Source organism: Pinus tabuliformis, chromosome 3_1 (assembly GCF_031772625.1).
Source record: "Pinus tabuliformis cultivar Carrire ecotype Pingquan chromosome 3_1, CPIR1, whole genome shotgun sequence".
Classification (NCBI taxonomy): Eukaryota; Viridiplantae; Streptophyta; class Pinopsida; order Pinales; family Pinaceae; genus Pinus; species Pinus tabuliformis.
The window spans coordinates 5,218,979-5,232,634 of record NC_142301.1 but is presented as its reverse complement, the minus strand read 5'-3'; the positions used below and the strand labels follow the sequence as shown (position 1 = coordinate 5,232,634).

The following is a 13,656-nucleotide window of genomic DNA, read 5'->3' as shown; positions in this document are numbered from 1 at the left end:
CCCTCAAGCCTCTTCTTATACTTTTCTTGTTGAATCTTCAATGGTTGAGATTAAGTCTCAAATCAATGACTAAGATTAGATTTGGTTTGATCCATGTCATTTAGAACATTCTCACCCATTTTTATATTAATACCCATTCATATTTTAATTTTCCTAAGTTTAGACTTATGAACCCATTAAAAATATTAATTATTTTAAAATCTCTCCAACCGCGTGGAATTTCCCCAAACCATTTCTGGCTCTTGGAAATCTCATGTGCTTTAGCCTCTCCACGATTTTTCATGGCTAGAGCACATCTGATGCTACCACAAATCAACACATATTCAGTAGATCCTTTTTTAAATAGGAATTTGATTGGTTCGTTGATGTATCATGTGAATATCAAGCCTGATGTATGTTTTGCAGTGAATACTTTGAGCCAGTTCATGGTTGAATCCAAGCAGATTTATTGGAAAGTTACCAAACATGTGCTCTGATACTGGGAGGCCATAGTTCATTATGGCTTGAGGTATGTGGTAGATCATGAGTTGGTGCTGCATGGTTTTGTTGATTCTGATTGGGCAAGAGATGCAACTAATAGGAATAACACTTCTGGTTTTTGTTTCAGCTTGGGCACATGTAAGATTTCCTGGTTCAGCAGGAAGTAGTCAGCAGTTGCACTCTGTTCAGCAAAGGCAGAGTATATGGCAGCCTCTTTTGCTTGTCATGCCATACAACTTTGCAAGTTGATAGCCAAGTTGACAAATGAAATGTTGGAGATCACTTGTGTTTACTCTGACAATCAGCATTGCATTGGGCTCCTGACAATGCATTGTTTCATGATCGGTACAAGGACATCGATATTCAGTACCATTTTCGTAGAGGCATGGTTTCGAAAAGAGCAATGGTCCTGAATAATGTTCCCTTCAGATTTCCAGGTGGCAGGAAATTTTGACCAAGCCCCTATCTAAGGGAAAGTTTTAGATGTTGAAGGAGGGACTTGGTTTGGTGGGGAACGCCTTCCTCGTAAAGAGGGAGTGTTAGAGTTTACTTGTTGCTCCCAGGTATTCTCATTCAGTATTGTTCCAGTGATAATGAGTAGATCCATACAGCTGTGATAATCAGATCCAATCCCACCTAGATCCTTGTGCAGATTGTGAGCAATGTGCATTAGGTAGGTGTAGCAGTGAAGTAGACTCAATGATATTGCATGCATGCAACATCTCTAAAAAGTGTTATTTTCATCCTCAGTTTAGAATCTAGATAAGTGCATGGTTAGAGAGAGTTCCAGATTTACTGTAGGCACGGTTTCCAAGGAGAGAGATGCAAGTATGGGCGAAACAACTTTTCTCTTAGTGGGCGCTCTATTCTAGGTTGCCTTATCCTCGCATGAAAGTGTACTCTTCCCAACGGAGGTGCATGCATTTAGGGTTAGGTTTCTCTCTTCAACCCAGGTGCACCACTGGCATGGTCTTCCTTTTGTAAACCCTAATTTCTCCTATTCAATAAAGAGACTGAGGGCAATTCACTTGTGTGTATTAGATGAGAAGATACATGAAGTTTTTAGCTTATTGCTTTGTAATCATTGTGTTCTGCGAATACAAGGTGATTGAGTGCTGCAGACTTCATATTGGTGGAGTCATAATTTCCAGAACTCTGATTTTATGCAGATGTAGTATCTACAGCATGCTGTTCTGATTTTGCTGTAGAATGCAGTGTCTGCACTTGTGAATCTACAGTCCAGATCTTTTTAGTATACATGGTCCAAAATTTTTGATATGGGTAATTGAATTGTCAGATTCGTAGTTTAGAATTTTGATTTATATGAAGTGCAGATCGGTCATAAAAATTTAACACTTTGGTGGGTGGCCTGAGATGCCTTCTTCACTGTTAAATCATCCCATCAACAAAATCTTTCAAAGAAAGAAAGCGGGTAAGGTAAGAAAATGAAAAATAGGCTCTAAATGTTTTGAAATTAGAATGTGGAGAAAAATTTCAGAGGCAGGAAGTACATGTTATTTGGGCATGTGTGCAGTTATCCAATTCTGAAAATACTAACCCCTCCCTCAGATAGCATATTATGTTGACGTTTCCCTTTCTATAACCCTGATTCTCTTACGGACATTTCCTTGTTTAGAACTTAAAATGTTTTCAGCAGTGTCAAATTCCTGGACGGCATAATTGTGCTGTAATCTATAAGACGAATAAAGTGTTAAAAAATGCCAATTTTTTATTTTCTGTGCAGTTGTTGGGAACATGTTGAGAAGTTTAAATTTAATGAGTCGAGTCCCATTGAGTCCTCACATCAGACTATTTGCCTCTATACTAAACTGCACTTTATTGTTGTCTTTGCCATAATTGTGTGTTGAATAACATTTAACGAAATTTGGCCAGTGTACTAAGCTTTTTAGAGGCCCAACAATTTTCAATATGAATTTGTTTTGTGAGAGCAGTGGAATCGTGAATGCATACGTGTTTGCATTTTAATGACAAAAATATCTAGTTAATGCTTTATGATATATGGTTTAAAGAACTTTTTAAAGAATTAGGGCTTGACCTCTATTTAAAAATCCTTTTGTGTCTGCTGATATCATCTCATTGTACATATTGTGAGTGCAGTACTTTTATAAGAACACATTCATATGGAATCTTACACGCAGCCATACTCAGATATTGAATCGTATGTTGAGAAGACAAGAGGTCAAGTTGATTCTGATTTTGGAGGTACTGAGTCTGAATTGATTCCTGGTCTTCCTCATGACATTGGAATTCTCTGCCTAGCAAGGGTGCCTCGTAGAGATCATCAACTTCTCAAATGTGTTTCTAAGAAATGGAGGGATTTTTTATCTAATGAACTGTATTTCCATCGTCAAAGGCTGGGAATTGCAGATGGTTGGATTTATGCACTGTGTAGAGATAGCTCTGAATGCGTTCATTGCTATGTGCTTGATCCTGCAAGGCGAAAGTGGAAGAAGCTCCCTAGTCTGCCTTATGCATGTTCGAAGAGATTTGGAATGACATGTGAAGTTCTTGGAAGGAAACTCTACTTACTTGGTGGCTGTGGTTGGACTGAAGATGCGACCAATGAGGTCTACTGCTATGATCCTTTACTAAACAAGTGGGAGCAGGTTGCAAACATGGTGACAGCAAGGTTCCATTTTGTTAGTGGAGTCAGTGACGGGCGTCTCCATGCAATTGGGGGAATGGGATCCAACTCAGAAGCACTGACTTCTTGGGAAACATATGATTCAGAAGCAAATAACTGGACACCCCATGAAGACTTAAATATTTTGCCAGACCTTGGAGAATCATTGTCTTTCGATGGTAGAATATATATCAGGCACATCAGTACAAATGTATTCCCAGATACTTGTGCAGCTGTCTATGACACATTAAATGATGTATGGTCTCCTTTTGATAATGAAATGACCATGAATTGGTGTGGTCCTGCAATAGTGGTGGGAGATAATGTGTACATGTTAGATCAAACTACAGGTATTAAACTGATGATGTTAGATAAGGAAAATCAGAGCTGGGTACCTGTTGGGAGAATATCTACTTATTTAATAAAAACACCATGCAGAATTACAGCTATTGGGAACATGCTTTTTGTTATAGGAAGGGGTCTACAGACTCTGATGCTAGACTTGGAGAAGGTAGGAAGGGTCAGGGGAACATTGCTGACGACTTCTATTCCTGGATTGGGCTCTGTAGATGATATCATTATTAGCTGCAAAACCATTGCGATTTGACAAATGCCAAAATTGTTATACAGTGTCATTGCTACATGCCAAGGAATCTATTTATATTGGTGCAACTTCCATCACATTATTGTTTCTGTACAAGTTAATGTAATTATTTATCATATAGAACTGCACACTGTATTTTGAATCTTGATGCTAGAGAGCTACTTGTTTAGCAGACAGTCCCTTTTAGGGTTTCTCTTTTTTGCCTTGGATATGAAACACACATTATTAGCTGCAAAACCATTGTGATTTGACAAATGCATTATTAGCTGCAAAACCATTGCGATTTGACAAATGCCAGAATTGTTATCAGTGTCATTGCTGCATGCCAAGGAATCTATTTATATTGGTGCAACTTCCATCACATTATTGTTTCTATACAAGTTAATGTAATTAATTATTTATCATATAGAACTGCACTGTATTTTGAATCTTGATGCTAGAGAGTTACTTGTTTAGCAGACAGTTCCTTTTAGGGTTTCTCTTTTTTGCCGTGGATATGAAACACATTCTTCCATTAATATTTTGTTAACTAGCCTGGTGAAGTCAGAAATTATGGATCTTTATAACTGCAACGTTTCATAGCTGAGATGCTTTAAACAACCTATTTGTAGGTCAATTGAATTATGACTAATGATGCGATATCACCTTTTGTTTAATGATCATTTTTAGATTGTTTTGAGTGTTCTTCATTCCAGTTGCTGAAGAGAGCTGGTGTGTCAACAATTATTTGAAGAATGTTCACTTCTCAGCTAGGTATTATCATGTGGAATGACATTGGAATTCATTCCTTCTGATTTGCCATTCTTCAAGGAAAACATGGATTTTTGTTTTCATTTCTTACAATGCATCTGGCTTTGATCAGATATTAATCGACAAGTAAACATGCATCTTTGTAACTGCAAGATTTCATGGCCGAGATCCTTCAAACAATATGGTGTTAGGTGTTGACATCAGTTCTCCAATGTTTATTGTCTTTTGAGGTGTGACCAGTGGGGTGATACTGTCCTTTGTTTAGTAATAATTCTTGGTTTAAAAAAAAAATCATTCTTAGTTTGAGTTTTTTATTGAGGTCACTGAAGATAGCTTGCATGTTAACAACGCTGGGAGATCAGCTCAGTGCTCAACTAGGTATTGTCAGGTGGAATGGCATTGTTTTGCTATCCACCATCCTTGAAGAGAAAATTGCACTCTCAATTACTTGACATGCTGCAGGTTTGACAAGTTATGAATAGAAACTAAACATGCATTGAACCTGAACACTAACATGGCTTCCAACACTAACATGGCCTCCATACCATGCACATCCGTTGCAGGTACCTTGTGAGGTAATTTATAGCATTCTGTATATGGAGTTTGGCTGTCTATGGATATATGGCTTCCAAATTCTGTGGATATTCTCTTGAAGTCCAATGTCATCCTCAAGAAATATGCGTGAAGACAATATTGGAGTACAGTGATTTTACTTAAACCTTCCAGTTCTTGTTTTGGAGAGCTTACTAGACAGCACAAACGGCAAGTTCTTGGGTGCGTGTCCTCTTTGTGACATTTGCAGTTGTCTTGATTTTGGTTTCAATGATGTGTGTAATGCTAAGAAAATGATATGAAAAGCAAGAACGGTTAGGATGTATTATTTTTTCAGTATATGATAAACTTGTAACTAAACTAACATGGTTTCATTTTAATTTTGGATCTAATAATAATAATATAGTAGTAATATCCATTTTTAAGGTCACGACCAAGCCAGACACCAAATTGGTGTATGAGACCCCCTTGTTTGTGGGACAAGGGACCCACCTCCGTGCAGCGATTTGACTGCCAAGTCTACGAAGGCATACATACTCTACCCCCCTCTGGTTTTGAACATGTGACCTCTTAGGAGGAAACACATGCTCTTAACCATTAGGCCCACTCATGGCGAGGGATTAAAAAAATGAAAGTGCAAACCTAAATATTTATTAAATAATATGTAAGAGGGTAAAAAGGTGAAGGTTTGCATCTTGATTTTTTTAATATCTCAGTGCTTAATAGATCCTAGGTTAAAAATGATAACCTGTTTAAGTTAATAAGGCAACCGCCAAGGGGCAAGATCTTGGGTATGGGCGATTGCCTGTTCACTTTTGTGCATTTACAGCTGTCTATGCATCTTGATTTTTTTTAACATCTCAATGCTCAATAGATCCTAGGTTAAAAATGATAATCTGTTTAGGAAAGTTAATAAGGCAACAGCCAAGGGGCAAGATCTTGGGTATGGGTGATTGCCTGTTCACGTTTGTGCATTTACAGCTGTCTTGATTGTCTTAATAATGTGTATTGAATCTTGAGATATACCCTCATGTGGGGTGTATTCAAATAAGGTTCATAGATAATATAGGGTTGCCTTGTAAATTTATAAAAGAATCCTTCTGGTTGTATGTCTATAAATCTTACACTGAATGTCCACAGTGACCAAATCAGTTTTGTGTGTCTAAGAAAAATCTGAAATTGAAAATCCTTATGATCCATTCTGTGTCTTAGATGTTTAAAGTGCAAGACAATCCATCCTGTTTTTAAGAAATTAAAAATGCAATACTTTTGCTTTTGAATCAGTTGCATGTTAGGTGTTGCGTGCATGTTTTGGAGAGCTTACTAGACAGCACAAGCGGCAAGTTCTTGGGTGCGTGTCCTCTTTGTGACATTTGCAGTTGTCTTGATTTTGGTTTCAATGATGTGTGTAATGCTAAGAAAATGATATGAAAAGCAAGAACGGTTAGGATGTATTATTTTTTCAGTATATGATAAACTTGTAACTAAACTAACATGGTTTCATTTTAATTTTGGATCTAATAATAATAATATAGTAATAATATCCATTTTTAAGGTCACGACCAAGCCAGACACCAAATTGGTGTATGAGATCCCCTTGTTTGTGGGACAAGGGACCCACCTCCGTGCAGCGATTTGACTGCCAAGTCTACGAAGACATACATACTCTACCCCCCTCTGGTTTTGAACATGTGACCTCTTAGGAGGAAACACATGCTCTTAACCATTAGGCCCCACTCATGGCGAGGGATTCTGGTTTTGAACATGTGACCTCTTAGGAGGAAACACATGCTCTTAACCATTAGGCCCACTCATGGCGAGGGATTAAAAAAATGAAAGTGCAAACCTAAATATTTATTAAATAATATGTAAGAGTGTAAAAAGGTGATGGTTTGCATCTTGATTTTTTTAATATCTCAGTGCTTAATAGATCCTAGGTTAAAAATGATAACCTGTTTAAGTTAATAAGGCAACCGCCAAGGGGCAAGATCTTGGGTATGGGTGATTGCCTGTTCACTTTTGTGCATTTACAGCTGTCTATGCATCTTGATTTTTTTTAACATCTCAATGCTCAATAGATCCTAGGTTAAAAATGATAATCTGTTTAGGAAAGTTAATAAGGCAACAGCCAAGGGGCAAGAGCTTGGGTATGGGTGATTGCCTGTTCACGTTTGTGCATTTACAGCTGTCTTGATTGTCTTAATAATGTGTATTGAATCTTGAGATATACCCTCATGTGGGGTGTATTCAAATAAGGTTCATAGATAATATAGGGTTGCCTTGTAAATTTATAAAAGAATCCTTCTGGTTGTATGTCTATAAATCTTACACTGAATGTCCACAGTGACCAAATCAGTCTTGTGTGTCTAAGAAAAATCTGAAATTGAAAATCCTTATGATCCATTCTGTGTCTTAGATGTTTAAAGTGCAAGACAATCCATCCTGTTTTTAAGAAATTTAAAATGCAATACTTTTGCTTTTGAATCAGTTGCATGTTAGGTGTTGCGTACATCCATTTTTTTTCGCTTTCTTTGGTTCCATGCAAAAGCTGCCCTTGGATGCAGCAAACCCACCATACGCTAACTTTTCCGTAAATTATTCAAAATTCTTCAAGTTAAAGTGTAATTGGTCATTTTTTATTATTTAAAACACTAATTTTGAAATATTCTTATAAGCTTTGTACTAAATATCATAATGTCAACTGAACACCTATAAACTTTGTCAATGTATAGTTACAATACCTGTGTCATGATTGGCATGAATGTTTTGCACATATTAGTCAATGCAATGAAATAACTAACCACTTATATAATTCATCATCGCTTTTTGTTACCCCTATTATTGACGAATGGTAAATCCATCATTCAGGGGTAACTTGGAGGGGCGAAGTCGCTGTAATATTTGAGAATGGTTGAATACGATGGTTCATAGGTGCTAAACATTGTTTCATGTGGTGGATTACTGTGCTATGATCTTGGTTTATTATTTGACTCCATTTATTTATGATTTGGCTTCTGGTGGAATTAATTAGAAGTTCATTGTGCAAATGCTTTACATGAATAAGTAATCAACCCCTTTATTTCACAAGAAAGACAAGGTTAAAAGCACGTCACAAAACGATACCCTTTTACACTTCAATGAAAACATTTTAAATGTTAAGACAATATTGAAGGGGCCACCTCCTTTATCATCATACATCAATGTATCACTAAAGCAAATAATATGATGGTCCGAAAAGATGGAATGATGTCATTAAAGTATTTTCCTATGGTGTATCTACTTGGTTATATGAAAAAAAATGTGGCTACCCCCTTCAAAACGTAAGCACTTCATTTAAAGTGGATTTAACTCTACCACATTAAGTCTATGTAATCTGCCAATACCAAGTCATACTTGTAGCATCATGGCATGTACAAAGGAAGCTGCCATTACCAATTAGCACTTCATTGTCTTCATTGTCTTCATGGGTGGGATAAATCATGTAGCGGTGGATTTATGACTTAACTAATATATCACATGGGACGTGTACAAGAACTGCATCATTTATTGAGCTGCCTACAACCATCGCACTTTCTATTGAATGAACTGCAGATTTTTAAATTGCATTGATTAGCTATTGTATTTGGTGGATACGTTATTTGGAGCTGCCTTGAATAGGGGCTGATACATCCGCGACCTTTCCAGCAGCGGTTGATCTAAATCAAGGAGCCACTGGTTTTTTAGCTTAGTCGAAGGGGTTGTCCACTATTAGCTAACATGTAAACTTCCTTGGTTTGTGCGTAGCATGGGGTCATCCCCTTCATTGGATGTGGTGAATTATTATTCAAATAGACATGGATTTACTACAAATTTGTCAACGCAAACTCAATCGACCGAAACCTTTCAATGCTTTTTTAGGTGAATTAGTTGAAGAAGTTAGCTCATTGACTATTTTGGGAAAGAAGTAGCAATTGGCCCACTCTGCTATGTTGACTTAGTTGTCGGAGTTAGTTGGAGAAAATAATATTCTTGTTTTTTCCCAATATTTGAAGTAGTGATCTCATCAAACTTCTGGCTACTGTTAGTAAATAAGTAATCGAGAGACATTTTTATTGTATTTCTTTAACAAAAAGTGGATATAAGAAAATCAAATCATATTTTATTGTGTGAGTTGGAGATTAAATTTATATAATGTTTTGCTCATTCCATTTTCAACTTGGATTGGTATGGTATAGAGGATCACTGGGTTTGTAAGCATTCTATTTTCAAGCAATGAATTGAAGGTATTTGATATGTAGGTTAGACATGGTACAGATCTTATTTTTCAATTGTATGTTTTTTGAATATTAATTAAATGTTGGGGTCTTAAATCTCAAGAGAATGATAATATTTTTGAGGATATTATGGCAACCATGCAAGAAAAGGTGTGAAGAAAAGGAGGTGTGAGTCCTTAGACAATCACAAAGTTTGAGACCATGAGTTGTAGACCTTATCTTTATGAGGTGTTATAATGATCCACTAAATTGGCATTGTGATCTAGATCTAGATCTAGAAAATCTAGAAGAATTAGAGATGTAATATATATTCAGATTTTAAGATCAATTGAATATAACAAATAGGCATTAAGTCTTTTCCCCAATATGCTTGCTTCTTTCACCCATAATAATTCTTAATAATAATTCTTAATGGGAGAAAGCATCCCACACCTTCAAACATGAAGACCAAAAGCTTAAAGAGAATGATGATGAAGATGATCTTGATCTTATCAATGAAATTTTTGAAAACCAAGCTCAAAATTCTAATAAAGGCCAAAAATATGAGAATGAATATGAAGCAACATGTATCTCCATTGAAAAAAAGGAAGAAATTTCTCAAAAATAAGTTTCGGAGGAAGACAAGGAGTATGAAGATACGTCTTTTTCATCCACTTCATTTCATGAAGAAGAAATGCATAGTTCACCTCAAATTTATGAACTATGCCTTTGTTGAAGAATTTGAAGAAGATTTGTATTAAGATATGTTTACTTTTACAATTAATAACGAAATGGACAACCAATAAAATAATATGATATATCCAGAGAAGGGAGTGAAAATTAAGTTTATTGGGCGGCATAGTATAAGAGAAGCATGTTCAAGTAATCTTCACAAATATTCATAATTTTTTATAAATGATTTTTCACTATGTTTCACTAACAATTTACACAAAAATTTCAACCACTAGTGCCTTTAAATAGTGGTGAATTTTCATGTAAAAATCAAATTAGAAATGATAATTTTTCTTGCTGGAATTTTTTTGGGACAACAAAGTATATATTTAGATGTAAACTAAAGTTTTTAGCCTTCGTATTTGAACCAACTAGCCATTACATGTACTTAGGAATTTATTTTTAAATCTAAAGATGGACTTTGTAACTTGTCTTCATGCTTTTATGAAGAAATTGTTGTAATGGAGCCTAAAGGGGTTGGATCCCATGAGTGGTCAAACATGTGGTTGCATCCATAGAGACAATATTAAATAGTTTTCGGGACCCATGCACATATAAGTGGATCAAGACCCACCCCCATGTCCTTCTTTAAAGTGTGCCGAAGGATCTTAGCTCGAGTGGTTTGGTGAACAATTAGTTTCCCCAGTTGTGTGGGTTCAAGGACTCTCCAAATACATGTTGTAATTGACATATTTGTGGCACTTATGAAATAATTGTATTTGGTGTAATAGTGGCAACTGATCTTTCAAAGTTGTATCGATTCTCCAGAAATTCTCGTTTCAGTTTAAAAAATAAACGATAGTGTTGTAATGGAGAAGCCTATAAATTTAAATATCAGAGGATAAATACCAAGTGTTTAGATTTAATCATGTAATAGAGTCTCAAAAGAAATATTTCATCCATGTCCAAAGTTGGATAGAGAGTTGTATGGGTACATGCCATCTTGGTTGAAATGTTTTACCCATATCCAATGTTGGATAGAGGAAGTTGTATGGATTCATGCCATCTTGGGCATAGTCATGGTGTATTTGGTGGTCTCCATGATGATAGATTTTATTCTTATTTCAATAGGAGATTCTAGCTTATTTACATATGGTTATTGATGTTTCATTGTTTTGGTTCATAGCCAAACACAAGGGACAAGTTTTCAATGTAAACAAAGAGCTAGGATGGTTTCATTGGTTGTATGATAACCCCGAGCTTTTATATTTTGTTCATGTAGGTAGGAGTAGGAGGAATAAGCCCTTGATAAACACTATAGTAGAATAATAAACTATTGATTATAAACTCTTTCTGCCTTGCTTGTAAAACCGATTTTGATGATGTTGTAATAAGATTGGATGTGCTTTTTAAGGACGAGACTTAGACACTCCCTCCACATGCCTTGTTCTCTATTCCTTCTTCTTGATAGGCACAAATTCAAATATTTTGAGGTTTTGTGCACTCTTCTTCTAAGAGTACATGTCCCCAAGTAGGAGCCAATTGTTACTCCTCATATTAACATGAGTGTTAAATGCATATTTTAGGGGGAACATGTAGGGGCTAAGAGATTATATATACACATACTTATTTTTGAAGATGGTTGAGTGTGATGGTGCATGGTTTCTATAAAATGTTTCACATGGTGGATTGTTATGGTGTGATTTGGTTCTTGATAGTGGATTTATTTAGCTCCATATATTAAAAATTCATGGTGCAAAACCTTGACATATATGAGCAAGGAGCCATCCACTTTATTTCACAATAAATAATTTTTTTTAGTACACATCATAAAACCACACTCTTTTATGCTCTAATGAAACTTACTTTATACGTTAAGATGATATTGAAGGGGCCACCCCCTTTATCATCATACAACAATGTAACATTGAAGCAAGTAATATGATGGTCCCAAAACATGAAATGATGTCATTCAAGTATTATATGGAAAGAAAGGGGTTGCCCCCTTCAAAGCCAAAGCACTTTATTAAAAGTGGCTTTAAGTTATTAATATGATACACCTTAAGTCTATGTAACCCACCAACACCAACTCACACTTGTGGCATCATGACATGTAGAAAGGAAGCTACCATACCAACTAACATTTCATTGTCTTCATGAGGTGGCCATCCACATAGGATAAATCATGAAGCGACAACTTTATGGCTTAATTGATATGTCACATGGGATGTGTATATTCATGAAAATGCATTAATTGCATTATCTATTGAGCCATCTACATTTGTGACATTTTTTATTCGACGAGCCATGGGTTCTTAAATTGTGTTGAACAATTATTTTTGTTGTCTTTCTAGCAGTGGCTGATTTAAAACAAGCAACCATTGATTTTTTAGCTTGGTTAATGAGGGAATCGACTGTTAGTTAGCTCATGCATTTCCTTGGTTTATGTGTAGCATGGGGATGGTTCCTTCATTTGGTGTGGTGAATTATTATCCAAATATAAATGGATCTACTACAAATTTATTGGATCTAAAGTCAATTGACCAAAACCTTTATATGTTATTTTTGGTGAATTATTTGAAGAAGTAGCTCATTAGTTACTTTAGAAAGTAGTAGCCAATAACTCCATTATTCTATCGTTATTGACTTGGTTGTTGGAATTAGCTGTTGAAATGGACTGCACCATTGAGTTCTTGGCGATGAGTGGTGTAAAACCGACTGTAAACTTGTCCAATCCTGACACTGTTAAAATTTGGGCCCTCAGGAATCTTGAAGATTCCCCCAAAGATTCCTGTCCATTGGCTGACTGGAGATTCGCTACTCAGATGACAAAATTGATCTCGTCATCAAGATCCTTGCGGATTATGAGAAGAATGAGTATAAAGTCGACTACATTCCGACACTAGAAAAATTCAGCGTCCAAGGGAATCTTTTAGATTCCATAAGATTCTCTAAAGATTCCTTGCTATTGGGCTCTTGCATTTATGATGCTCAAATGGATATTCTAACTGCACCATCATGCTCCCTGTGAAATTCACAGAAAAAATGACTATAAACTTGATAACATTCTGTTAAAAATTTACCTCCCTGTTGGACACCTAATCCTCTAAGGGTTAGTGTGGAAGCTGAACAACCAAAAGAGTCCAAGAGACCACTTGGAATATGAATCCAAGGGTCACACCATGTACTATAAATGTATATCATTTGTTAATAATAAGTGTACTCTCCTGTTTATCATTCACATTCTGTTGCTGCCATGTGTGTGTTTAACATGGTATCAAAGTTGTAGGTGTATACCTGCTCTGCCTATTTATTGTGAGCCACTAGTTTTATGGCTTGCTGATATGGTCTGATTACTTAGTTATTTTAAGATGATGTTTATTCTTGTGCTCAAGCCTGCACTCTTTACCTCACTACTATGAGACGGATGCGTAGAAGAGACCGAGTGACATATTGAATCTGAACGTTGGGAGACAGATGCGTAGAAGAGATCGAGTGGCATATTGAATCTGAACGTTGGTGATTCCCTGTGCATGAATATAACACTCCTTCCCTTGGGAATATCAGCGCCATTCTCGCTGCCATTCTGCTGAGCATAACGCATCCCATATGTAACACCTAGTCTCTGGCTTTGTTCCAGACAGCTGTGAAGACAATTGATGAGAAGCTGCCATGTTTGTTTGCCAATTTCATTTCCTTCTCTTGGTATCGACTCAATCTTC

At 36.2% G+C, this 13,656-nt stretch overlaps 1 pseudogene across 3 annotated transcripts in view; it reads left to right on the top strand.

Moving 5' to 3' along the window:
* LOC149185493 (F-box/kelch-repeat protein SKIP4 pseudogene) overlaps nt 1–3,851 on the top strand; it is a 96,109-nt pseudogene extending 92,258 nt beyond the window's left edge. For all 3 annotated transcript variants that reach the window (XR_016255630.1, XR_016255631.1, XR_016255629.1), the window contains one exon: nt 2,599–3,851. The product of XR_016255630.1 is annotated as an F-box/kelch-repeat protein SKIP4 pseudogene, transcript variant X2 (transcript). The remainder of the gene's footprint in view (nt 1–2,598) is intronic.
* Nucleotides 3,852–13,656: the final 9,805 nt, after the last annotated feature.